General features: G+C 37.2%; 1 protein-coding gene and 2 long non-coding RNA genes across 4 annotated transcripts in view; 2 read left to right on the top strand and 1 right to left on the bottom strand.

Annotated features, from left to right (window-relative positions):
• Positions 1–24274, top strand: part of NKAIN2 (sodium/potassium transporting ATPase interacting 2) — a gene marked incomplete at both ends in the record, with an annotated part of 534677 nt that overhangs the window by 58284 nt on the left and 452119 nt on the right. The gene's annotated exons all lie outside the window — the stretch shown is intronic.
• The window catches only part of LOC310906675, a 140875-nt gene continuing 128954 nt past the window's right edge, over positions 12354–24274 (bottom strand). The window contains exon 2 of the long non-coding RNA XR_014589464.1: positions 12354–12467. This is a non-coding gene — a long non-coding RNA (uncharacterized lncRNA). The remainder of the gene's footprint in view (positions 12468–24274) is intronic.
• Positions 12401–24274, top strand: part of LOC310906674 — a 72324-nt gene continuing 60450 nt past the window's right edge. Inside the window, exon 1 of the long non-coding RNA XR_014589463.1 lies at positions 12401–12473. This is a non-coding gene — a long non-coding RNA (uncharacterized lncRNA). The remainder of the gene's footprint in view (positions 12474–24274) is intronic.

The following is a 24274-nucleotide window of genomic DNA, read 5'->3' as shown; positions in this document are numbered from 1 at the left end:
TTCCTTATTTGTGGTGACAGAGCTTTTACAGGCATTCCTGCTCGGCTGATCGGAGGCCCATGCACTTTAGGCAAGCTGAGCCTGTTTACTCCAAACATGACTCAAATCCTCAATTGGCACAGAAAAAATTCCTCTCTCCATGTACCAATCCAGAAAAGAGACCTAACAAGTCTCGACCCAGATTGTAATTCAGAAATCATCCACTGGTCCAGGGCAAAGGCCACAGCACTGACAGTTTTTTTACCCTGGGTCTCGATAGCTAAATCCATGGGAGAATTAGGCCGTTTAGAATGTTGGGTGGCCAAACAGGCAAATTTAACAACTCAAGCTATAAGTGACCTCCTATCAGACGAACAGATTACCAGGCAGGCAACCCTTCAGAACCGCGCCGCGATTGATTATTTACTTCTACTGAACCAACATTCATGTGAGGAGTTTAAAGGACTGTGTTGCTTCAACCTGTCATCTAAAGCTGAGAACATCAAAAAATCAATCCAGCAGCTGCGAGGAATGGTCGAGTCCATCAAACAAGAAACAGGGGACTGGTTTGATAACCTCTTCAAAGGTGTTGGACTCTCTAACATCGCCAGCTCGTGGATCAAAACCGGACTGTTGTTTCTGTTCATCATCTTAATTGTAGCCACTGCTTCTGGTTTGGTCAAAAGCCTGATCATGAATGCAATTTTCCCCACTACTGCCCCTTCAGTGCATTCAGTGACACCTGCCATCGAATTCCCACCGGACTCTGACTCCAGCAGCGAGTGCGATTCAGATTTATACACTCCAGACCAGTGACACAAATAAAAGAAAAAGGGGGAGGTGTGGGGGTGCTGGAATAGTATCATAAGTTTTTTAGTTGTAGGTTTGATGTAAATTGGACTTTAACCCTAGCCAGGTAAAGCTACTGTCTTGGAATGTGCTTATCAGAGGTTGATAAGAGTTGCCAAGACAACTCTAATCCTCTGCCCTGGGTTTCGATAGTCCTATTGTGTTTTCCCCCATCCCATTGTACTTCTCCCCCACATGTCCACCATCCCCCAGGCCCCAAAACCTTCAGGAGAGGTGTCTGACAGGGATTGGTGGGTCTCACAGGACCACATCCCAAATTCACCTGATTTGTTAATGTTGTGTATTGCATTTTGACCTTACCCACCTGGTTTTGTGTGATTGGTCTCTGTAACTGGTGTCCACCCCTGAGATTTGGGGGAACAAAAACCCCCTGTAACCGAGGCCCAGGGTCACTCCCCAGAGGCACAGGTCTGGAACCAGGGACTTCCCCTGAGTTACCCGAATAAAACCTTTTCTCCCTGAGCCTGGAGTGTCCCCTCTTTCTAACTACGGCCGAGACAGTTAAGGCAAAAGGCTGCGGAGCCAAAAACCCACGCGAAGGTACTGTTGGGTGTATCACAACTAGCAGGGCGGCCCAGCTGGCGCTGAGCTGACCTGAGAGACAGATACGCAAAGCAACACTCAGCCTGTGTGAGAATGCTAGAGTACAAAGGATTGGTGATTCAATGCTCATCTTGTCTTGTCAGCTCTTCCTCTGTCACAAAAATCACACATCTGAGAGCTGGGACCAGGAAATGGAATAAGACCAGAATTGCTCGGTAGCTGCTGGTGATACCTTTGAGGATCAACCAGTACCACTAAAAACTACTGTACATTTTCATCAGTTTTCAAAGAAATTCCATTTAGTTTCTGCTTTGCCTTGATGTATCATTTCAGATTTCTCAGATTCTGTTTCACATTAGATCGGGCTTTGATAATATTACTTCTCCATTACTTTCCTCAACTTTTCAACTAAAGAAAAGGAATGTGTTGTGATTTCATTTTTTAGCTTGATTTCGTACTCTAGAGCAGGCTTGCTGTGTATTCATATATTCTTACTTGAGTTTAACCCTAATAAAAGAATAATCTTTCAGGCTGCATGTCCCTATCAGAGAAGAGATACAACAGAAATTACTGCTTTCCTTCCCTGGCATTACTTTTGTCAGTATACTTACCTTCCACCTATTTAATCATAATAACTCTGTTTTATAACTCTAGGGCTGTTTAATCATAATAACTCTTTCTCAAAGATTTGTTTCATCTTGTGCAATCTTGCCATGCCTGTTGTGGTGGTACAAAGTAGAGGTGGGATTTTTCTTGTATTTTCTTAACTGGGTTTTGGACCCAGTTTTCTATCTTCTGTCAAATAAACTTACCTATAGGGAACAAGGTGCAGGCAGTTCAAATCATCTTACAGCCTTAAATCCCAATTTCTGCCAATTCCGTCAAAATTTTACCTTTTGTGATTTTGGAAGGATTTCTTATACTAAAAATGTAGCTGAGCTCTACCCCCATAGTGCACCAGACCTTCAGCTAAATGTGTATTACTTTGTACTTACATGGTAATTTTGTATAATTTTATGGATTTCTAAAGAGAAGGAGGGGAGATGTCTGACCAGGTGCAAGTCTGAGAGCCTTTCAGCATTTTTAAAATACTGATATTTCAGTACAAGTTATTGGACACTAATTGAAAGACAGTTCAAAAGGATTACAGGAAATGCAAAATCTAAATTGCAGAACTTAAGGTAATAGGTTTGTTCTTTACTGGTGTAGATTTTTGTGACCATAATGACATCCATGAGGTTACATATTTTTTAAGTCTTTTCACCTGAAGAGTCTTCCCTTTTAGATAATGCAGTTTCCTGCAAACACAAAGAAGAGAGAATTAATACCATTTAAAATATTTTTTTTTATTTCAGCTTGTCTTCTCATATGTGATATTCTGTCTCTCTGTTTGTTTCATATTGGTTTAACTTTCTCTGATGTTCAAAATTGCCAAATAAATGTTGTAGCTCTTGCCTGTTTTTAGTATGTTGGTGTCTTTTCCAAATGTTAGATTTTCAGCACACTGTGGGATCATGCCAAAAGTAATCATTGCCTTTTTCAGTGTTAAGATCACAGATTTGAATTAATTGCTGTTATGTTATTTATTACTGTCTTTTAGAAGACTTAGTAATGCATTTGTATCATGTCATAGCACTTCTGGAGAAGAGCTAAATTAATGGCAAATTCGTGGAAGAGAGCTAACTGGCAAGAGATCTAGCTGGCAGGAGAAACCACTGAAGGTATCAGTCTGAGTTACAGCTTAGGGTGGACTGTTCGATATCAAATATGATATTTGGAGTTCATACACAGCAGACTTAGACATGCCAGTACCACGAGTGACATTAGAGGTTTTTGTTCACTGATTTTTGATGTTCAAAAAGGGCAACTTGATCTGTACAGTTACAAGTTATAAATTAATTTTTTAATCATGTAGTCTGTGTTTCAAGCTCTCACCCCTGATAGCACTGAACGGCATTGAGAAACAAGCTCATATTTTAGATTCAGGTTTTCCTGGACTGTATTTCTATCAGTTGGGGGTCACACTTTCTTTCTTTTCAGACATGTAAATGGAGATTCTTTTTACCCACTAAGTCCTAAAAGCTAATCAGCTCCTCCCAAGAGGCTCACTCACATCTTTTACCCAATGGAGAGAAGGAGCTATATCAAGTAATGGCAAACATCTCACATCCTTATGATGAAATGAATCACTTTTCATATGTGCCTATCTCTCCTGTTGACTAGAGAAGATTAACTAGACTAGAGCTCAGCTGGTCTTAGCTAGCCTATCACTGTTTTAGGCAGAATCATTGTATTCTTGATCCTTATTTCCAAAGTTCATAATTTGTCACTGAAGTTTTTTAGAAGAGTTGAACCAAATTACAGGAATGCTTGTTAAAAAAAAACAACAAAAACAACCAAAAACAAACAAGCAAACAAAAACCACCCCAATTTGACCAGGAATTGAAAAACCTGGGGCTGCAGGTTAGGCAGACCCAGCATTTGAACTCTTCCTTTAAAATGTATAATTAAGTTCTGGAAGCAGTGTTTGATCAATCTTGAAATTGCAAGAACTTCAGCATATTACTGTAAGATCATGTTACTAAAGTGAGAGAACTGAAAGGATTAAAGGAAAGGGTTAAAGGAAAACCAGAACACTTAATGTGAGTTAGCTGTTGAGACAGCTTAGATTCAAAAGAGATACAGGGATCCTGTGTAGGCTGGAAACACCCAGTAAGAAAGAAGAATGAGGACCATCATGCATGACATATCTCGCTTATTAATTACCCTTAAATAAAAGGTCCTGAAAGACATTTTGTAGTTCTTTTATTTTTTCAGGGAGCTGTCAAAGCATGTGAAGGTAAAGAGCTTTGTCAAAAGATTCGTCACCAAACAGTAGTTTTGCTCATGTGATGGCTTCCAAAATATTTCTAATTAATAAAGTGAAGTATACAACTTGCAACTTGAGAGCTAAGGGTGGAGGCACTAAATCTGCTTTCTACAGATGAAGCCTAGACTGAGAAAGAAATTAAGCAGCTCATTCTAGACTTGTACATATTTTTGAAAAGGTAGAGGTATGATAAGTGTGAAAGTCACAGTACCTTTCCTAAATTATTCTGACAGTTAAAAATGATGGACCCTAAGAAATCCAGGCTTGCTTATTTGTTGACTAGCTAAGCTTAGGATGTTCTTTTACTTGGGAGTCATAAAACAATCTGCACATTGATAAATGGGTAGTGCATTTTCACAGTTGCTTTCTATAAATAAACAAGCAAAGTCGCATTAAAATATGGCAATAGCAGCGCCAAAGTTTTACAATGACTTATTTTTCCACATTCCGTAGCTCTTTTCTTTCAGTAATTGTGTACCACATGGCTTAGTTTTATGGAGAGGAAAATATTTTTTTTCTTTTGTATCTTGAGGAGACATAATTTTATTTGTTATTCCACCTCTACCGAAAGGTTGTCTTTCTAGCATTAACCCAAGGAAGTTTTCCTACTTCTCTCATATTAGAGTTAGTTCTTCAGGTTTTTTCTGTGTAGAATATGTTTTTAGTATTGCCAGACACCCAACTGCAAAAATGTCCTCACCTTCAATTAAAAAAAACCAAAAAACTGAACCCCAAAAACAAACAACACACAAGGAACAAACCTAAAACATCAACTGAGCAAAAACATAGAAAAACATTGACGTTTAAAAGATTTTCACGTTGTAACATCTGGATTGCTTGTCAAGAGACTGGCATGTTCTACTGGGGATTTCATTAGGCAGCCACAACCAAAAATTTAATTGACAGCCAAAGAATCAATCTTGTCAACTTTATTTGTGTTTAGAAGGAGTTACTATAGAAAATGGCTTGTGCAAGCTTAGGGAATTCTACAACTTCCCTTGTTTTTTTATCTACCTTGCAAATACTTTGTAGTTCATCTTCCTTGCCTTGCCAGTGTTTTATTGTTGGTGTCAGTAGCAAGGTCAACCCAAATTGAAAATCCAACAGGACAAAGTGGGAAAAAAAGCATAAGAATTCTTGCCTAGCAAAGCAATCCAGCATAAGCATATTGGCAAGCTCTGCATGACCTGAGCTGGGATGAAGCTTCATCCAAGGCTGGAGTATGTCAGTTGTGGCAGTTGTGCTTTATCGTCTCAGTTGCTGAAAGTGTTTTGAAGTGTAGTCCTAATCATTAAAGCAATATTAATGTTTTGTGACAAATTTGGAGTTGATTAAATGTATATTTACGTTTCAGAACACACAAGGAAGCTGTGTAAGTAGCTATTATTTATCCCAAAATTTCAAAAGGTACAGCAATCACAGGAAAGCAAATCACAGGAAAATGCTAGATGAAAAAAGCAGAGGCAGTTTCAGCCTTCCTCTAGTATTTCCTAGCCTTTCTTTTGGTTCTCTGTTGCTTTCTTTTTTTAACCTCTTTTCAGCTTTTTAGTGATGTCTCTATACTCATACCTGGTAATTTCTGGCAATATTTCCTCATTCTTTTGCTTTCAATATACCCTGTTTCAGTACAGACAGTAGAGATTGCTTAGTTTTGGGGTGGAACTTCAAGCATGACAATCAACAGAATTTAAACTCTGTCATTGAACTGTCTCCTTTATGAAGTACATCACCTATAAAAGAGCTAAAGAATATATGAGAGGGTACTGATTATTATTATTATTTATTCACTTGGTTTATTATTTCATAGGCACTCTTCTGTGCCATTCAGAAAGCAGCTGTCAGACTAAATAAAAATACATGATAAGGAAGCCCTCATCTTTTTAATTGATATTAATCTAGTTGCATCCAGCCATAAAATGCTCACCATTGATGATATGGCAAATAATGTGACTGCAATTAGTTAGCAATTCAATGTGCCTTTCAGAAAACAGTCTCCAAATCTTCCTGAAAATAACTCTCTTCTGCCAAAATGATTTTTTTTTGATACATGTGAAACCAGTAGGTTTCAGAGTCTCTTCAGATCTGTATTCTGAAAATTTTTATGCTTATTCTGAAGTTAATGCAGAAGCCTTGGTAGATGAGGCAATGGATGCCTTTTTTTTTTTTTTTTTTTTTTTTTTTTTTAAGTATTTTGTGAAAAAAGGAACATTTTATTACAATTATTCACTAAATTTTAAGCCAGAAGTGGTAATCAGGCCATTAGTGCACCACATGACATACCTAAGTGATTCTGGAACATCCTTTGATAAAGGGAAAGTCGTTTTCTCTGCTTTTGGCTAAAGATGTCAGATTGACTATACAGGTTATTCTTCTGGCACTAGATCCATTACTCAGGATTTAAGTATCCTCAGCCACTGAGTAACCCTACAGAAGTTGTTTGATCTGGATGACCACACAGATTATTATCTGCATGTTTTGTCATATTCAGGAGGAAAAAAACCTCTAGAATATAGCAACACAACTAAGATTAAAAGCTACAACTGGGAAGAGCACTGAGTTAAGTGGAATGTGACTACCTCTGGTTAGCTTTCTTTGTTCTTTTTTCCAGCCCACCACCTACCTTTATGTGGTGGAAACAGCCTTGTCATTGCTGTTGATATGATAAACAGTATTTTATAATTTCCAAGCTGGTGCATCTGGATTTAGATTGTTGGATGACTGTCATTACCCTTGTTCCTTTTATTTTCATCTGAGTCAGTTGAGTGGTGGGAATCATAGTGAAACATGAAGGCAAAACTGTCATTCGCCTGTTGTGGTAGCAGATGGGCCCCTCCCAAGCTCTTACTGAAGGGTTAAAGGAAATTCTTCCCTTTGTAATTTTTATTTCACTGTGATTGAGGTACTAGCAGCAAATGAGGTCATTCCACAGAATGACCCAGGCACACAGTTCTCAGTGCAGGTAAAGGTTATGCCAAATTTATGCAGCTGATTGCCCTGATGGGTAAGAGCCTGATTCATTTTAAGCTGGTAGAGGAGCTTGGCTTCTGGTTATCTCATGGCTTTTGTGCATGTTCAAGGTACCTGCCTTATCCAGTGTGCTTCGGGGCAGTCTGGCTCTTGAAGTAATCCCACTGCTATTTTGTTGCTGCATTGTTTGGTGTACTGCAAAGTCTGTATATTTACTGACTCCTCCTTGACTGAAAACCATTTCTTCCTTACTCTCGTAAGGGGGAAATACCATTTGATTATTGCTTAATCTCAGTTATTTATGTGCTGGTATAGTTCTATTACAATAAGATTTGAAAGTTTTACTGGGAAACTCTTGAGTCTTTTTTCATCAATAAGCTTTTGCAGCAGAGTGAACGTATTTCATCTTCCCATTGCCCTCTAAGACTTCTTGACCTCCTGGTTTCTGGTACCTTTAAAATAATGTACTGTGGTTCTTAAATCCACTAAACATGGTTTAGTGTATGTATTTCTTCTCAGAAGTTGTCATTAACTCCTTGCAGTTGTGCGTGTAAGAGAAGATAAGGCTTCCCTTGATTTGCTAAATTTATCTTTATGGAGAAGTGAATGACCTTTATTAATGTGGTACTACTGCACATTTTTCCTTTTCAAGAAGTTTCTTTGAAAGTAAAGTTACAGGTGTAATATGTTACTGTGACTAGGCATAATGAAATACCAGTTTATGAAAAAATTTTTTTTAGTTGTCACCTAATGATCCCTACCTTTAGTTTAAGTATTCTCTATGGAATAACATGAGAAACTTTTGCCTGAAGGCTATATCTATTAAGTATATGAAAATTACATGTAATTTATATAAGCTACCTTCCCTCTTCAATAAGAGAGAGAAGGTAGCTTATATAAATTACACATAACTTTTGCCTGTAGGACTCTCAGCACGTTTATGTAATTCTTAAATTTATTGATTCATTTGAAATCCACTGGAACTCAGAGATTATTAAAAATATTTGAATGTGTTTGTTTATTGCAATGATCTTTTGAGCTGTAGAATGAATACAGCTCTTAAGCAAGAAAAAAATCTGATTATGAATCTAATGAGGATTGTGTTGATAAGTGCTTCTAAAAGGCAAGTAATGGATAACCACAATACGACCTCGTAACACCAGTTGCTGAGTGTTACCAAGAGGTTCCTTTCTCTGAGTTTTCAACTGTTGAAAGCAATGAGATGCTTTCCATATTTTATGTAATACAGTGTCCTTGGGTGGAAAAATGAAAATATGGACATGGAAGACACTTTCAATCTAAAAGCATGGGTTTTCACTAGGTCAATGAAACTGTAGCACAAAATTGATAGTAGCGACTTCATATAGAGTGCATTTAAGAGCTCGAAAGTGGGAAACCTTATTGCTTTTATTTTTCTGCTTTGAGATGAAAATAAAAGCTCTTCACTAATTTATTTGGGTATTGGCTTTTGTTTAGTTTTGTTTTGGATTTCTTGAGTATGTTGTGGGAGGCTTGGTGGGGAGAGTTGGGATAGGTAATAGATGTAGAAGAGTATTATTTATTTTGTAAAGTAGAGCTCCTTCCCTGTCCTGCATGGCCCTTAGTGTCCATTCAATGACTTATTTTGTGTTACCTATGTGGACTAAGACTGTGAGGAAAGAAGATACAATATAAAGTTTACATAAGAATGGTTCCTTTTCTGCTGTTTTCCCAAGTTTGCGCAGATTAAAAAAAAAAAATCACTTTCTGAGGACACCTGAAAAGATCAGAATGTTGATTTTATTGGAGTTACTGCTGTAGTTGAAGACAAATGTGGTTGGTTGTTTTTTGTTGTTGTTGTTGGTTTTTTTGGGCGCTTTTTTTTTTTTTTTTTTTTTTTTTTGTGTGTGTGGATTCTAGTAGTGTGTATTCATTTTAGATTTATTTGACACTTTAAAGAGCACTCATCCGGGGTTGGAAATGCCTTTGACATTAATGGAAAATACAACTGTATTCTAAGCAATTGTTGATTTTTTTTCCATAATTATAGAGGCTAGGACTCAGCAAAGCATGTATATAACTAAAAACACACACTTAAATTCTCTGATGAATAGGGCAGCTTGGCTGCACCATGGCAGTGAGGAAGAATGAAATGGAAAGGTCATGGTCTCTTCTCTGTTTAAGTCAATCTGTCTGGGCAAATGCGCCAGAAATTGGATACATTTTGCTATGTGGATGTGGAGCAAGCAGAGGCAGATTTTATTTAATTCTCTCAGAACTCCACTAGAGAAATGTGAAGAGACACATGACAGAAACACATCAGCCTGCAACAATGCTGGGACACTATGGTGTCTGGTGAAAATGCGAGAACAGAAAGAGTGAAGACCTGGTGTCATCTGTGAGAACTAAGGAGCTGACCCTGATCAGGGAGTGGCAAAGACTATCCTTATCTTTACCTCAAGCATTGCTCAAACAAAAGCAGAGTTAGAGTATTCAAAGGTGAGAAAATGTGTATAATTTTTTTTTTCCTGTTTGATTCACTGGGAAGAGACTGTGTACTCCAGTTAAATTGATGGATTCTTGAGACCAGTTTACTGGTCAACAGTCTTCTTCCAGTGGTCTTAGATGAATGGCCTGTTAAAAAGAGGGGAGAAAAAAAATTCCCAGTAATATTCTCTGTAGATCTTGCATTTTCTTAGTGACCTACATATCTTTTTCCACTACTTAATGCTTTTATTATATATATAAACATGGGAATTCAGACCTCTTCCTAAATAAGAAACAAAAGAATAAATGTACTGTAATACGTGTCATGTTGCAGCTGTGTGAGGGAATAAAGTGTGATATAGCATCACCTCAATTACAATTTTTTAAGGAGAAAACCACAAGTAGCACTGTTTTAAGTTGCAGCTTAAAGCAGTGACCTGAAGTTCTTAAAACTAGCAGCCCCGTATTCACTTCAGGTTTAAGATTATGAAAAGCACATGTCTGAATTCTCAGTAACAATCACTAAATAAAGCTTGTCATCTGAAAAGCGAGGAATCCACAAATTAATCTCACACTTGAAGGATAATGGAGCCTTCCAGTATATACTGTCCAAATTGGTCTTGGGTCCCAGCTCTGACCAGTTTTAGTCTAGGGGAGGTCAGGGCTGAAGCAGATGGCTTCTGCTGAATAACTGAGCTAAGCACAGGATGTGTCGCAGTGGCCCCAAGACTACAGATAAATATGCATCCATGTGGGAGGCTGACATTTGGTTTGGTGCCTCTAACCAGTCTCTGTGGAAAAAATAAATAGCTTTACAATTAAAGAAGAGAAAAGAAAAAGAGACGATAGGATTATGCTCTCATTTTGTTGAGAAATTTTTAGGTCACAGAATCCTACAGCAGAGCTTGTAGTCCTCCTTGACAGAAAAGAACTCTTTTCAATTTTGTATCTTTTTGAAGGCATGTTTTTAATACAAAGTTGTACAGGCTCTCAATAATATATTCAGCTTTAGCCCTTTCAAGGAAGAGGGAATAGTGCAGGTTATCCTCAGTTTATAACATCTTGCAAAAGAAAGAAAGACCAAAATAAAGAGGTGCCTGTCCGGGATCCTTAATATTATATTCTGGGGGAATTCCATGACTGAAGATTACATAAGAGTTGATCAGTTCCTATTGTGCAATTCTACCTACCCTACATGTGTGCAGAAGCACAAAAGGATATTGAAATTCCAGCATGATTCCTAGAAGTTCATTAAAATGGAAGTAGCCAATGCCTCTAAATGATAGTGCAAGTAGTTTGTGTTGATCTGTCACATTGCCAGGAATATTTCTTAGAAGTTAACACAGCGTATACCACCATGGGCTGAAGCAGAAAGTAAGGGTATACAGTCATCATGGGAAAGAAAGATATATTACTAAGTATTGGAAACAATAAAACAAGAACTTAAAAGAACTATATTGCCTTTAGTGTCCTATTAGAACAAAGATTTTGATAAGGGACAGCCACAGATAATATTGAGGTTTGGTCATCATCTACTCATCCAAAAATGTAATAAACAAAAGGATTTGAGAAATGGGACTGGGAGCCCTTCAAAGATTCTATAGGTAGAGAAAGATCTGAATGAAAAATAATTATTTGACCTTCTAAAAAACAGAAGTGCATTAAAAATAATAATGTCTCAAATTGGGATAAAAATTAAAAATTTTTTTAGTCTTTTTTCACAATATTAGAGTGATCTTGGTTTGAAATAGAATGAAATAATTCTGTAATATTTTTTCAGTTTTGTGTATTATTGCATTGCTGTAGATAAATATCCCCACCTGCCAAATGGTATTTTAAATCAAAAATGGAACTTTTCAGTCTAAGAAATTAAAAGTAAGATTCTTAGTTACTTTCTGGAGTTTTGAATGTCAAAAGCTGTCTTCACAGAACAACCCTTTTCTTTGAAATAAAATGTTTTATAAAGATATTATGTAGCACCCTAGCTAGATTTGCAGACTGTAGTGTTTTGGAATAAAGCTTTTCTACCTTCATCTTAAAGGACACAGTAGACTGGCTTTATCAGGAAACTCTGCCTCAGGTATTAGTACAACACTTTAATTTGTTAGAAAGCTTAAGGGAACAGGTAACAACTCAAGCAAAGAATCTGAGATGCAGACAAGTAAATACTGTATACCAAGAAACAAATTCTGAAAACGAATTAGAGAGATAAGAATTCTTGCACTAGAAATTGTGTATCTCCAGGCTTTTTCAGTTCAATAAATATAGACAGATACAGCTTCAATAGTATTGATGTTAATAAATGGAGACAACTGTATTCCAGTACACTGAAAGCCTGAAAGTCATTCTCCTCCTTTAAGAAGATATTGACAAGAAAGAAGAAAAGCCTCTAGTTTTTTAAATACCTTGAAATGTTGAGGAAACTCCAGGCACTGCACTTCCATTGTTCATTTAATGAAATAAGCTATTGCCTACACATCCATTAGAACATAAAATAGAAATAACATCTTAATTGTTAGGCAGAGTAGGGACTAAATAGCAGAGTAGAAGCTGGAACAAAATGAGAGGTTGACTTAGAAGTTTCATGCTTATGTCAACGCTCATTGCCACATGGGGTATATTAACACAGAACTAGTTCTTAGCAGTGTTTCTGCTTGCATTATTTTTACTCATTTGTTTCACCTGTTTGGTTCTGGCTTTGTGGTGTTTTTTTTTTTTTTTTTTTTTTTTTTTTTTTTTTTTTTTTTTTTTTTTTTTTTTTTTTTTTTTTTTTCTGACAGTGGTGTAAATACTCTTGTAAGGCTGCATCACTTTCCTGCTGACATTGTCTGCCATTGGAAGTTCGTATGAGTGAGAACTATGCATGTTTTCAAGGAGTCTCATTTTATAGTATTTAGATGTAGAAGATGTAAGCTAATCCCTCCCTGAAAATGTAGCTCTTTAGGTCCCTGAAATAGTCTATATAACAGACAGCTACAAATTCTCCAGAGATACCTATATGAAAAAAGGAGAGTAGAATTATGCCATCCCATTATGTAGAATTGACAGTGGCTACTACTCAATTTTTTGCAAGGAGTGTGTTTGTGAAAGTTGCTTAATTGCAAAGTAACTGAGTCCAAGCTGAGGAAGAAGTTTATAGTGAATAGTCTGAAGTGATGCAGACATTTCCTGTATTTTCTGACAATTTAGTCTCAGTTGATTTTTTCATGGAGATCTGGCCACATCTGTTCTTTCAAGTGAACAACCCAAAACCACTAAAGGTGAAAAGCTCTTGAAACAGAGAAAATTCCAGGCTTATTGGTCAAGATGGATTAACATCCAGGGTTTGGCAGCATATATTTCTTACCCCTCTCAGCCTGCTGTGATTGTTGAGTGAATTCTACCCTGCTGTGATTCCAGCAACTTTCATCACCACTTTGAGGTGCAGGGAATTCTGCATTGCCTCTTCTGAACCTCTGTGTGAGTATCTTTTTTATCATCAGCTCTGAGGTTTGGCTTTGAGCCTGTTCCTTGCTTGTTTTAGGAGCCTCTTAATTGCTGTTTTTGCTGGATGCCCCTAGCTTACTGTGTATTCTGCCTGCTCCATGCTGCAGTCAAACACATCCACTTCAGGACCACCATCTACTCCCATCCGAAAGGCCTCACACCCCTTCTCAGCAGAGAAAATGCAGTGTACATGCTGCAACTGCCAAATGCATAAATCAGGATGGGTGTCTTTAATCAGCCTTCTAATTGCCCCCTCAGCAATGGGTTAACATGACAACACTGCAGGCTGCTACACTGTGAATTTGAGAAGCTAGGTGGTACCAGGAGTCAGAATGGTCGTGAGGAGAACTCTTAAATGGAATTACAGCCTCCTGTTCAGCCCAGCATTAAAGAAGAGGTGGAAAGACAGAGATAATAATAACAAAAAATTAAGGAGACAGATCTGACCTTATGAAAGTTTGTTTCCCCTTCATAATATTAATATAATATCATTTGCTTTAAAGGGGTTTGGCAGTCATTCCTGTGGATTTATTGAGTGTGGGAGGCCAAGCCTCCTGTTTCAGGAAATGGTGAATGATGAATGACTGCTTCCAGGTAAAATCTTCAGTCCTCAGATGACAGCAGAAAGGACCAGAATGATGTACAGAATCTGACATTTGGTGATATGCTTCTGTTAAATAAACAGAATAGTTCACCCCTCTTTTGAAACATAGCATCTAATGAAATAACTGAAAAGCAACTAAACGTTTCTAAGCTTGATTGCTCATTAACACTAATGAAAGCTTGGAATGAAAAAAGAAGAATAAAACACTGAAAAAAAAGTAGTGCCAGCCATTATAGAATAAAGCAAAGTGTGACGAAAACGAGATTTGGAGTGAACAGATTTACAGTTGACCAAAGTATACTGCCACCTGTCTTTCAAATAAAGGAGAATGCAGTGATGTTACATTAGACTAATGTAACAAGGACTACAAGACTAAAAGATGACATCTGAGTCATTTGGCGTATATAAAATAGACATTGAAATAAGTCACTCTCTTGGAGCAAATATCTTTGGAAACAAATGATTCTGGCTCAGCATTTATTCTTGATTAGTTCCTTGTGCCCACCTGTGTTCTGCGGTTGCAGTAGCTGTCATGCTGTATGTTATAAAAAGGCACGAGTGTGTGTGCCTCACACATGCTGTGTAGATAAAGCAGAGGCACATGATTCGCTAAACAGCAAAGGGACTTAGTGACTTAGTAAAAATCAATATGAAAGTGAGTGAGTCACTTTTAGCCATTTGACAGTTCTGACTTTGTAAGTAGGTCACAGCATTGGAATATTAAGGTATTACAATGAACTTAATTACATGCAAGAGCAAGATTGTAAGGAAAGGATTTTAACTGGAGCTTCTGGATCCGCATTGAGTTCTATGAGCAGAGAAAAACAGATGATTGATTTTCTTTCTTCTTTTCTTTTGTAAAGGAGCCAAAATCATTTTATCCAAAGCTGTTTTACTAGGATGTATAGACTGCAGATACTGTTTTATAATGCTTAATCTTAATGGTTAAGTGGAGGGTGACTTGTTGAGTTTATGCATGTATAGTTGGTTTTGCTTTCTGAAAAGCAAATTGAAGTAATTTGAGAGAAAGAAGATGTTACAGAGAGAACCTGATCTGGACTTCACTCAAAACCACAAACTTTGCGGAGAGGATAAAATCTGTACTTTGAAAGATCTTGCTTTAAAATGCAAAGCTTTCTCCCACATTGAGTCAGCAATGAAGAGCTTATTTCACAGAGGGTTCTGCTTTTAATTGTAGAGCACTACATCAAATTCCAGAAGATAAATGAACATGGAACAAAATTGTACTGGCTCTGTCAATAACTAATCTGACATCAGCATTTTAGCTGATGGACAAAGGCAGCATTGAGATCTGGAGAAAATTGCAAAAGGGCCTTTTCTTTGTGTTTAATTTAAATGTTAAATTTCTATCAGTTCAAGCACTGTTATTAGTTTAAAAAATAATAAAAAAAAATTAAAAAAAGGAAGAAAGAAAAGAAGCTGATGTTTGCTTCTTTTCCAGAATGTGCACACATGCTGTTTTACTGAGACCTTTACAAGCTGCTGTTGGCTAGCCATACACTCCTGAGGCTGTTTTATTATTGTTCACTCTTTCTACAGAAAAGAAAATACAGTAACTTATGCCATGACATTTTGTGACATTTCCAGATATGAACATCTGGGAAGTTTAGTGTGACAGTGACAACAAAGTTGACAATGATTTTCCAGTGCCACATACAGCCTGGGCATCTGCAGTGATTGCCATTTTATTTTCCTCTCCCTCCCTCTCTCCTTCTCCCACCTAAATGCTTAATGCAGCCTTTCTCTTCTCTGTTTTGGCCTTGAAGATAGAATAATACCCCACATTTATTTCAAAGCTGTACATAGAACATTGTACATCAAGTGCATCACAAATCGGTTCAGAGCAAAAGGGAAGAGCTTTCCAGCTAGCAAGAGGAAGTGCAGCTGCACGAGTTGCTCTAATTGCAGACATTAGGTGGATTTGATCATCAGATGTCTACTCTGCATAAAATCGAAGTTAAACAGCTAAACATTAATTACTTCTATTATTGCATTTATATATTGAGATGAAAGGGGGGAAAAAAAACCAACAACCTACACATCTTGGGTAGTAAGCCAAAGCAAAAGAAGGAGAGAAAAGAAAGAAAGAAAGAAAGAAAGAAAGAAAGAAAGAAAGAAAGAAAGAAAGAAAGAAAGAAAGAAAGAAAGAAAGAAAGAAAGAAAGAAAGAGAGAGCTCTGAATAGTTGTTGCATTTGAAATGTAAAATATCTCGTTTGTGTGACAAAAGGTGCACTGGGGGAAGGTAACATTTTATAAATGACCCAAAGTACTGCACTAATGTGGTTAGTTAATAAAATAATGTAAAACAAATAAAGGTACATTATAACTGTCTAAAGGAATTGCTGTGACCTAATGGTGTGAGGCACAGTTTGTCAACATGTTCTTATGTCAACTTCATTTTCAACTTATACCATTTATTTGTTTTTTTCTGGTCTCAGACATCTACAGAAACTGTTTTTTAAGGGATATTCTCTCTATTGTTTTGAGAAACAATACTGAGTAGCATTACTAAGAACAAGAATTGCATAATCTATCTAGTGTGTTGCAACATTGTCAGCCACAAGATCCTGTTAAAGCCTCGAAAAAATTGTAACAAAAAGGCTTTAAAATTACATAGTATCTTTTAAAGAGAATTTCAAGGACTAATTACTTAAATAACTCCCTATCTTAAAAAATATTCTAATGGAAGATTGAGAGTTTTGTGCTGTACAAAGCTGTACTTCAGTACAGGGTGGCAGCAAAATCACCTATATGTAATTATTGACAGTGGAGTCACTGTTCCTGGAGGTAGATGTGGCATTTAGTGTCATAGTCTAGGGGTGTTGGGTCATAGGTTGCGCTCAATGATCTCAAAGTTCTTTTCCAACCCAGCCGATTCTGTTATTCTGTGATTTTTGTTTGAATTTACTCCAGTCAAACTCTGTTCGATGTTTGGCTGTGTTTAGACAAAGCAACCTTACATTTTTTTCTATAATTAGTAGCCCTGAAATATTCATAGTGTTACTTTAACAAAAAGGGCTAAGACGAAGAAAAATGTACGGTACTAAAGGGAACAAGTAATTTTGTTCAATGAGCATTTTGTTTGTATCCTCTAGGAAAATTCTTTTCCAGAATTGCTTTATTGGAAGAATAGAAACACTGTATCAAGTCCAGTCCACATCTCTGTTCCAGACTGGACAATATTCCTAGAAAGAATCTAGGAATCTTCCTTGAAAGAATCTTCCTTGAAAAATACTTCTCTTATGAAAATCTTCCTTATAAACTCATTCATTAGAGTATTTCCTGGAGGCAAATGCCTAAGTGCAAAGGCTATAACTTGTCAATTGAAAACCACAGAACTGACATATTAGACCTGCAGAGTAATTCCTTACTCACACCAGAAAAGTAGATGTTCCTGGTGGGTGTTTCCATGCCGCTTGCTGGTGAGTGTTTGCCTGGCCAAGAGACAGCAGTAACCTCCAGTAGATAGATGATTTTCTACTTTCCCCTAGAAATATATATAATGAGTCAGAGAGAATGTCTGGGTTTTATAGGCTGCCATTAGCAGTTGTCATTTCAGCCTGGGACAATTCTGATTGAAATAAAGTAATTTCCTGAATATATTAAAATAAAGGAGATTGTTATAATCTTAACAGGAAAATAGTGTGATGAATTAGATTCCACAGAAGGTTTCTTCTTCGCCTCTTCCCCCTTTCCATCCTCCCCCTCCTCCCCCAGGTTCCTCTTCATTGTAATGTCTCAGACATCTTTCGTTTGCTTTTCAGGACCTTTGTTTTATTTTGCTTTGCCCCTTTTTATCCTCCTGAAAACCAGCAAATTGATAGAGCAAAGCACAAATACAGTGCAAACGGCTTACAGAGGGCTCTCCTTAGAAAACAGCAGGCAGTAGACTTGTATTTTCTGCTTCACAGTACGGGGATGCAGCAAATACAACCAGCTGTTCCATGGAGAGTTTTGGCTCAGTGAAACCATTTTGTACAATGATGCTCTGGCCTGGCCCCAAACTTTCTGTCTCCTAAGCTCCCTTATGCATGATACTGGAGAGCTCAGCTGGCTGAGGGATGCATTGTCCCATTTCCCCCCCACCCCAGCCCCAGGCATGTCCTCTCCAGTTTGAGCCACCTGTGGAGAAGAAATATTCTGTCTGTTATTTTGTGTTGATTTTGGACCCCGTGCATCAGTATCAGCAAACACAAGGTTTCTTTGTGTCCTCTTTGCCTAGTCGTTGGTTTACAGTGTTGCATCATCCAAAACACCTACTCTGCATTTTTGGCTTGGTTAAGTGACCCCCTGTTCACCCTGACCTTTTCTTCCTCCTCTTGTGTCGGGAATTGCGAATTTAGTCCTGTTCACAGCAGCTCTTTTTCCTCCATTCCTAATTTCTCCTGAAATTTTCACCTTTTTGAACTGGCAGTTGCTTTGCAGCTTTTCTAAAGATGTCACTTGTCTTGCATCTTTTCTCATCTGCTTTCATAGCAAAAATCTGACTATGTATATATATATATTTGAAGTTAAACTCTGTATTAGTTCTCATATTGTTTCCCAGGTTTTTGTGTGAATGTTGCTACAAAACGTCTTCCATGTGACTCCTGTGCTGTAGTCTGACTGCAGACTAGTTTGTGAATGTACATTGCTGGAAGTTTAAAAAAATCCTAATGAATTATTTGTGCACTGAATATTACCATAGTCTTGTGTGGGTATTAATTAGTACCCATGGGTGACTAGGCTGTAGTGCCACTGGCACTGGCATGGACACGGTTTAAAATCACTTTATTTGTCATGTAAGAAGTTGCTATCCAAGGAAGAACCAGGGGTCATGATATACCAGAATTGAATCTGAAAGGAGGAAATCTTGTGAAGTAGGAAATACCTCAAGCACTCTTGTGATGGTGTCCCAGCTAATCTGTCTCAAATGGGCCATGGAAATTTTTGAGGTTAACCAAAATATAATGGTTAGAGGACATGCTGGCATCTGATGGAGTCTGAAATGGAGAAGGTTCACTTTTGCTACTCCTTTTGCTACTCCTTCAGGAGTAGGAAGTCACCCTTTTGCTACTCCTTCAGGATGCTGAGCACAGTATTTTACATTGATTCTTTAGCTAGTTTCTGTGCCTCAATTTTGAGAGAGACTCCCATGGACTTTTTGATTTATATTGGTTCTCTCTCCCTACCCCAAATAGTGAAACCCACTCAGAATGGTACTAGAAGTGGGAATTGCATCACATTGCTTATAAACCTACATAGATTGTGAAGGATCTATTAAGATAGTTTAGTTAAAAACCTGAACGTGAGTTTTGCTAACAATTTAACAAAATACACAGTAAGAACACATGAATATTACAAAAATCATAGAAAGTTAAGAAAAATCATCTGTGTTTTTTCAGGCCATAGTACAAGGGAGAACACGTTAGTTTTGGTTTGCGTGCCTGGTCTGTGAGTACATTTATTAGGGGTTTGAGCTGCCTTACAAAGCCCCTGCTTTGGGACTACACACGTACTGTTACACTCTGATTTTCCCTCTGACATGATGCTAGCTTTCACCCTGAAGCTCAGTATTATTTTATGCCATGTGTTAATTTCCTGCATGAATGCCTTATTTACCTTCATTTAGAGTATGCTGCAGGTGGAAACAGAACAGTACTTACTGGCAATATTTTTGGTGGCAAAACATTGAAGGACAGCTCAGGGTCTTGCATAGCTCCAGGGTATCACCACTGTGAAAGCAATTTGGAGGTGTGATTTGTCATTAAGGAGGACTGGTTTCTTAAATACTGGTTCTTCGTAGGACTAGCCACAAATATGAAGCTTTGCAGTCTCTTGAAAGAGAACAAATGTAATAATTTCTGTGCTCCATTCAAAAGCTACTGAAGTCAATGGGAGTCTTTCCTGGATTTTCAGCCAGTGTTTGATATGGCTCTCAGGAACATTTTGTTTTGTTTGAAAGTGTCTAGTAAGAACAACTGAACTCTTGGGGATAAAGTTATAGATTTATGTAGTAATTGAGGAGGGTTCTCTTACTAAATTGTTATTAGGTATCAGTAGCTATTCCAGCTATTTTTTTCTTTCCTTGTAAGATACAATGGTTACTGCACATTGCTCTGTTTTATGAGCATGTTACATGTACAATTTATATTAGTCTTCCTATAAATCAAGTGCACTGACTTCAGTACTTGTAGTTTTAGTGTGTATTCCACAAGGGCAGCTCAATAAGCAAATTCTTTAAACAACTTTACCAAATGCATCAACCTTCATAAAAGATCCATTCAGTACTGTACCATGTAAAGGCATCATTCCTTTGCAGAGTTTCTAGTTGTTTTCCTTTGGTACTTGGGTAGGCTTTGATTTTCAATGTTGTTTTCTAGGCACTTGCACTGTATATATGATTTCTTTTATTGTCTTGGAGGTTTTATATTTGCATTGCTCTGCAGTCATTGGATCCTCTGTTAGTGAGCTTCCAGACAATGGAGCTGGTGGTGTTTTATGAAGTAATAGGGTCCACATTTCTTCAGTTGCATTTAATGACTAAATACATGGCTAAATTCACAAGGCTGTTTTGGCAATTTTCATTAAGGTTTTTATTTTTCCGTTTTCTCCTTCATTATTCTCTTCAAGGGCTAATGAAACTGCTTTTCTGTGTTTAAAACTGAATTCAGCAATGGAAAGGGCTTAACATTTATGTCCATGTGAGTTTATGTGCTTGTGGTATTGGCTGGTTATTAGAAATAAATATTCACATGTATATGAATGCATACCATAATTGTGAGAGAGTAGAAAAGGGATGTAGCTAGATGTAAAGTTCTTTTTCTTAAGCTTTTATGTGCTTCTCTTCACTTCTCCTTCAAGGAGTGCAGAAACATGCTTTGTGTTTGCTTCGAGGGCAAATACAGGAGCTGCTTAAATTGCAGCCACAAAAACTTGTTACTAGCTTTTGTGTTTCCAGAGCAAAAGTTCAAGAAAATTAAAAGCAGGAGGAAATACTTTTGAAATTAGGCTTACACAATAGTAGTACAATAATACATTTGAGCAGCCTAGAACTTGCTGCCATAAGAAACCATATGAGTCAGAAGTTTAGCACAATTTCTATGGATGCTCAAGCTTTGGGACACTTCACTTCTATATTCAGATATAAGAAGCAACTTTGTCTATTGAAAGATAATTCCATAATTGCCAATTTCATGGTTTCTTTCCCTTTTCTCTGATGCTGGCCACTGTCAGAAAGATGGTGTTGGGCTACATAAATTGGTCTTAGTCACTATGACAATGGCTGTTATTGTGAGGAAATGATTTCTGCTTGTATCCTACCAGTAAGAGCACTTCTAACATGTATGCACTAGACTGAGAAGCATTCTGTGAAAAGTGACAAACATTGTGTTGATTTTATAATGCCCAACTTTACATGCAAACTGACCAGCCTGTTTTTAATTGGAGAAAATTAAATAATGCTTTGTATCTTTTAAAAAGAAACATAATTCAGAGTTCTGCTCGAGCTAATGAAAGTTCAAGGTTAGTAAATAATGTAGAATATGGGATGGGTGAGGCATTTCAGATGAGCAGTTTATGACCTTTTCAGGAAAACAAATGTGAAAACTTCTCCCAATTTTCAAATTTTTATCACAATTATTTTAAGTCTATAACTTGCGCTTCTAGTATAGAAGTAATATAGTAGTATAAATAATAAACTCTAATAACACTGGCAAATACTATTTTTTCCAGTTGTTTACTCTTTTCCTAGCTTCAGTGGTAGCAGCAGAACTAACAGTCCTATTAAAGTAGTGTTGAGTGTTGAGAGGTGAGTAGATATGTTTCATGGGAAACTTACTTGCAGCAGGTTATACATAGGACTTTGGCTGCTTTTTTTTTTTTTCTTTCTTCTTCTGTAAAAACATTCTCCACTAGGTGTCCCAAGTACAAGGAATGTAAGATTAATGTCTTCTACTTTTAAACTTTGACTATTTTCCCCCAGTCAAGCATTCCTCATACTGTTACACTTGCTTACATTTAAAGGATTCCTGACTAAGTGCTTCTAGAAAACGGATACCAAAAGATGAAAAAGACTTGACATACTTTAAGTAATCTTCTTGTTGATTTCTGTCTCATAACCACTTAAAATATCTCCAAGATATCACCAAGGTGTCTATAAACAGCAGCAGAAAGAATTTTGTTAGAGCTGTCCTTATGACTTAAGAACAAAGAAATGTTCAAACCTTATTTTATAATACAAGCTGATCCCTCTGGTACACTTTAATCCAAGATAATTCTTGAAGTTTACAGAAATTTGTGAGAAAGAGAACCAAATTTTTCAAAATTTTGCATAAAAATGTGCATCAAACCTGTAAATTGTTGAAGATGCTGCATACTTCTCTGCTGTGGAGAAAAGAGCTTTCATTAATGAGGCCTCATTTTGGAACCTGTAAAAATATCTAGCAAGGACCTTGAATTGTCATTGCAGATTCAAAGGCAGGAAACGACAAAATACATATATATACTGTGTGCTATTTGTGGGGAGAGAACAGACTGATGCAAACCCCTGCTGAGAGGGAGCCAAGATGATCAGATCTGCTTGGTCATAAAATTTATTCATTGGCAAGCTTGCAGTTTAGAATGTCAGATTATTAGGTCCTTCTGGTATGTTATGATTTTCTTAATTATAATAAGTTTACAGATTTTGTTGATGAGGTCACCACAGGAGCATATAAAAGAATTTAAATCCCTAATTGCTGAGGGACAGTGAGGAGCAAGAGCACCTTTACAAACAGCTCTAGATGCTGCAGTTACCCTGTTACAGTCAGTGGAATTCTGTGTGGTAATGAGCCTCTGTCTTCTTGGCTCTGGAGTTCTGAGATCCCAGGAGCAGTGTAGTCATCAGAGAAGGATCTACTGTTTGGATGATGCAAATCAGTTCTGCATTAAACAGGGCAATGCCCTTCACACTTTGGAGGATTTATTTGCTAATTTTTTCTTTTTAATGTGTGTATGACTGCAGAAAAAGAGAACAGAATTTTCTGAGAGCTGGTCCATGTACAGGGTAGGACAAAATAGAGAAACTTATTTGGGATGGCAGAAGACCCTAGTACCTGCTTAAGGTACTCTCCTGTTGATTTCATCTAGTTACAATCCTGACAAGTCTGTTTTGAGTTACCATTTTGACATGCTTATGGATTTAAGTCACTTTTCCTTGCATTACAAGCTACCTTTTCTCATTTTTGGTATTGATGTACTCAACAACATCGACTTCAAGGTTAGAGAACATTGTAGGTTGCCTCATACCCATCCCCATTTGATTTATCTTTCTCTTAGAATACACTTTTTCCAGAATTTATTTCTAAAGGAAGTGGATCTTCTCTGTGATCTTCAAGAGGTGAGGAAGTTACTCATGAATAAGGAAGAGTTTCTGTTCACACTGTTTCATGATTTTCCCACACAAAGAGGACTTGAGAGCCCTCCCTATCTTCATTACCCCGTTCTAATTCAGAAGACCTCCAACACTTTGGTATATTTTCAGATAGTAAATACTTGATGGGACCTACAGATCAATGTGCTTTTTTTTGTGTGGCAATCTTCCTAACTGTGTCTATGCTAGATAAGCAACATTACCTGAAAAAATCTCACAGACACAATTTAGAGTTGGCAGTTCTCTCCTTATTGACTTCTGATGCAAAGGTCCTGGGAAAGTAAAGATAAAGAAGATTTTTTTTTTTTTTTTTTTTTTTTTTTTTTTTTTACAAAGACCATGATGACCTGTGTGGTTTAGAAGATGTAAGTCTTCATGATATTATCTTTTTATATAATTGATATAAGAACATAATGTCCATAGAAGGACAGACCTAAACCCTAAGTGGCCTATAATGCTCTTTCCAACACCCTAACAGTGGGAACATGCAGTTAAAGGCCAGCCATGTAGTGATACTTCCCAAGAATATTCTCAGCCTCCAGAAGACCCTGAGACTACCTCAGTTGTTTAGAGCATGGTGGCAATAACACCAAGGTTGTAAGTTCAATCACTGTATCAGCCATTTACTTAAGAGTTGGACTTGATCCTTGTGAGTGTCCTCCAGCTGAGAATATTCTGTGATTTCAGTTAAAAGTCAGAGACAGCATATTTAAAGTTAGTATGTCTGCAGAGATTTCTTTGACTGGTAAGGGCTTTCCTGGAATTCCTGGAACTTTTGTCATTCATCCTGTTTTTCTTATGCAGGTCTTGAGTTCTTGCTAAAAAATGCATCCTTATAGATCTCATTTGTTTGCATAATTTCACTAATCATCTGTTTAGGGAGACCTTAATCTCAGTGTTTCGGTCTTTTTATGACCAAAAAAAAAAAACAAACCAAACAAAAACTCTTCTAGGTTTTCATCAAAGTCCTAATTTTTTGTTATAAAGTTTATTTAATGATTGCCTAAAAAGTTTTTGGAGATTATAAAGCTATGTGTTAAGGTAACTGGGACAGAGCCTCAGGGTGATACGGTTCCA

Source organism: Zosterops lateralis (assembly GCF_965231275.1).
Source record: "Zosterops lateralis genome assembly, chromosome: 3".
Taxonomy (NCBI): Eukaryota; Metazoa; Chordata; class Aves; order Passeriformes; family Zosteropidae; genus Zosterops; species Zosterops lateralis.
The sequence above is the reverse complement of the archived record's forward strand: the minus strand, read 5'-3'. Positions and strand labels throughout refer to the sequence as shown.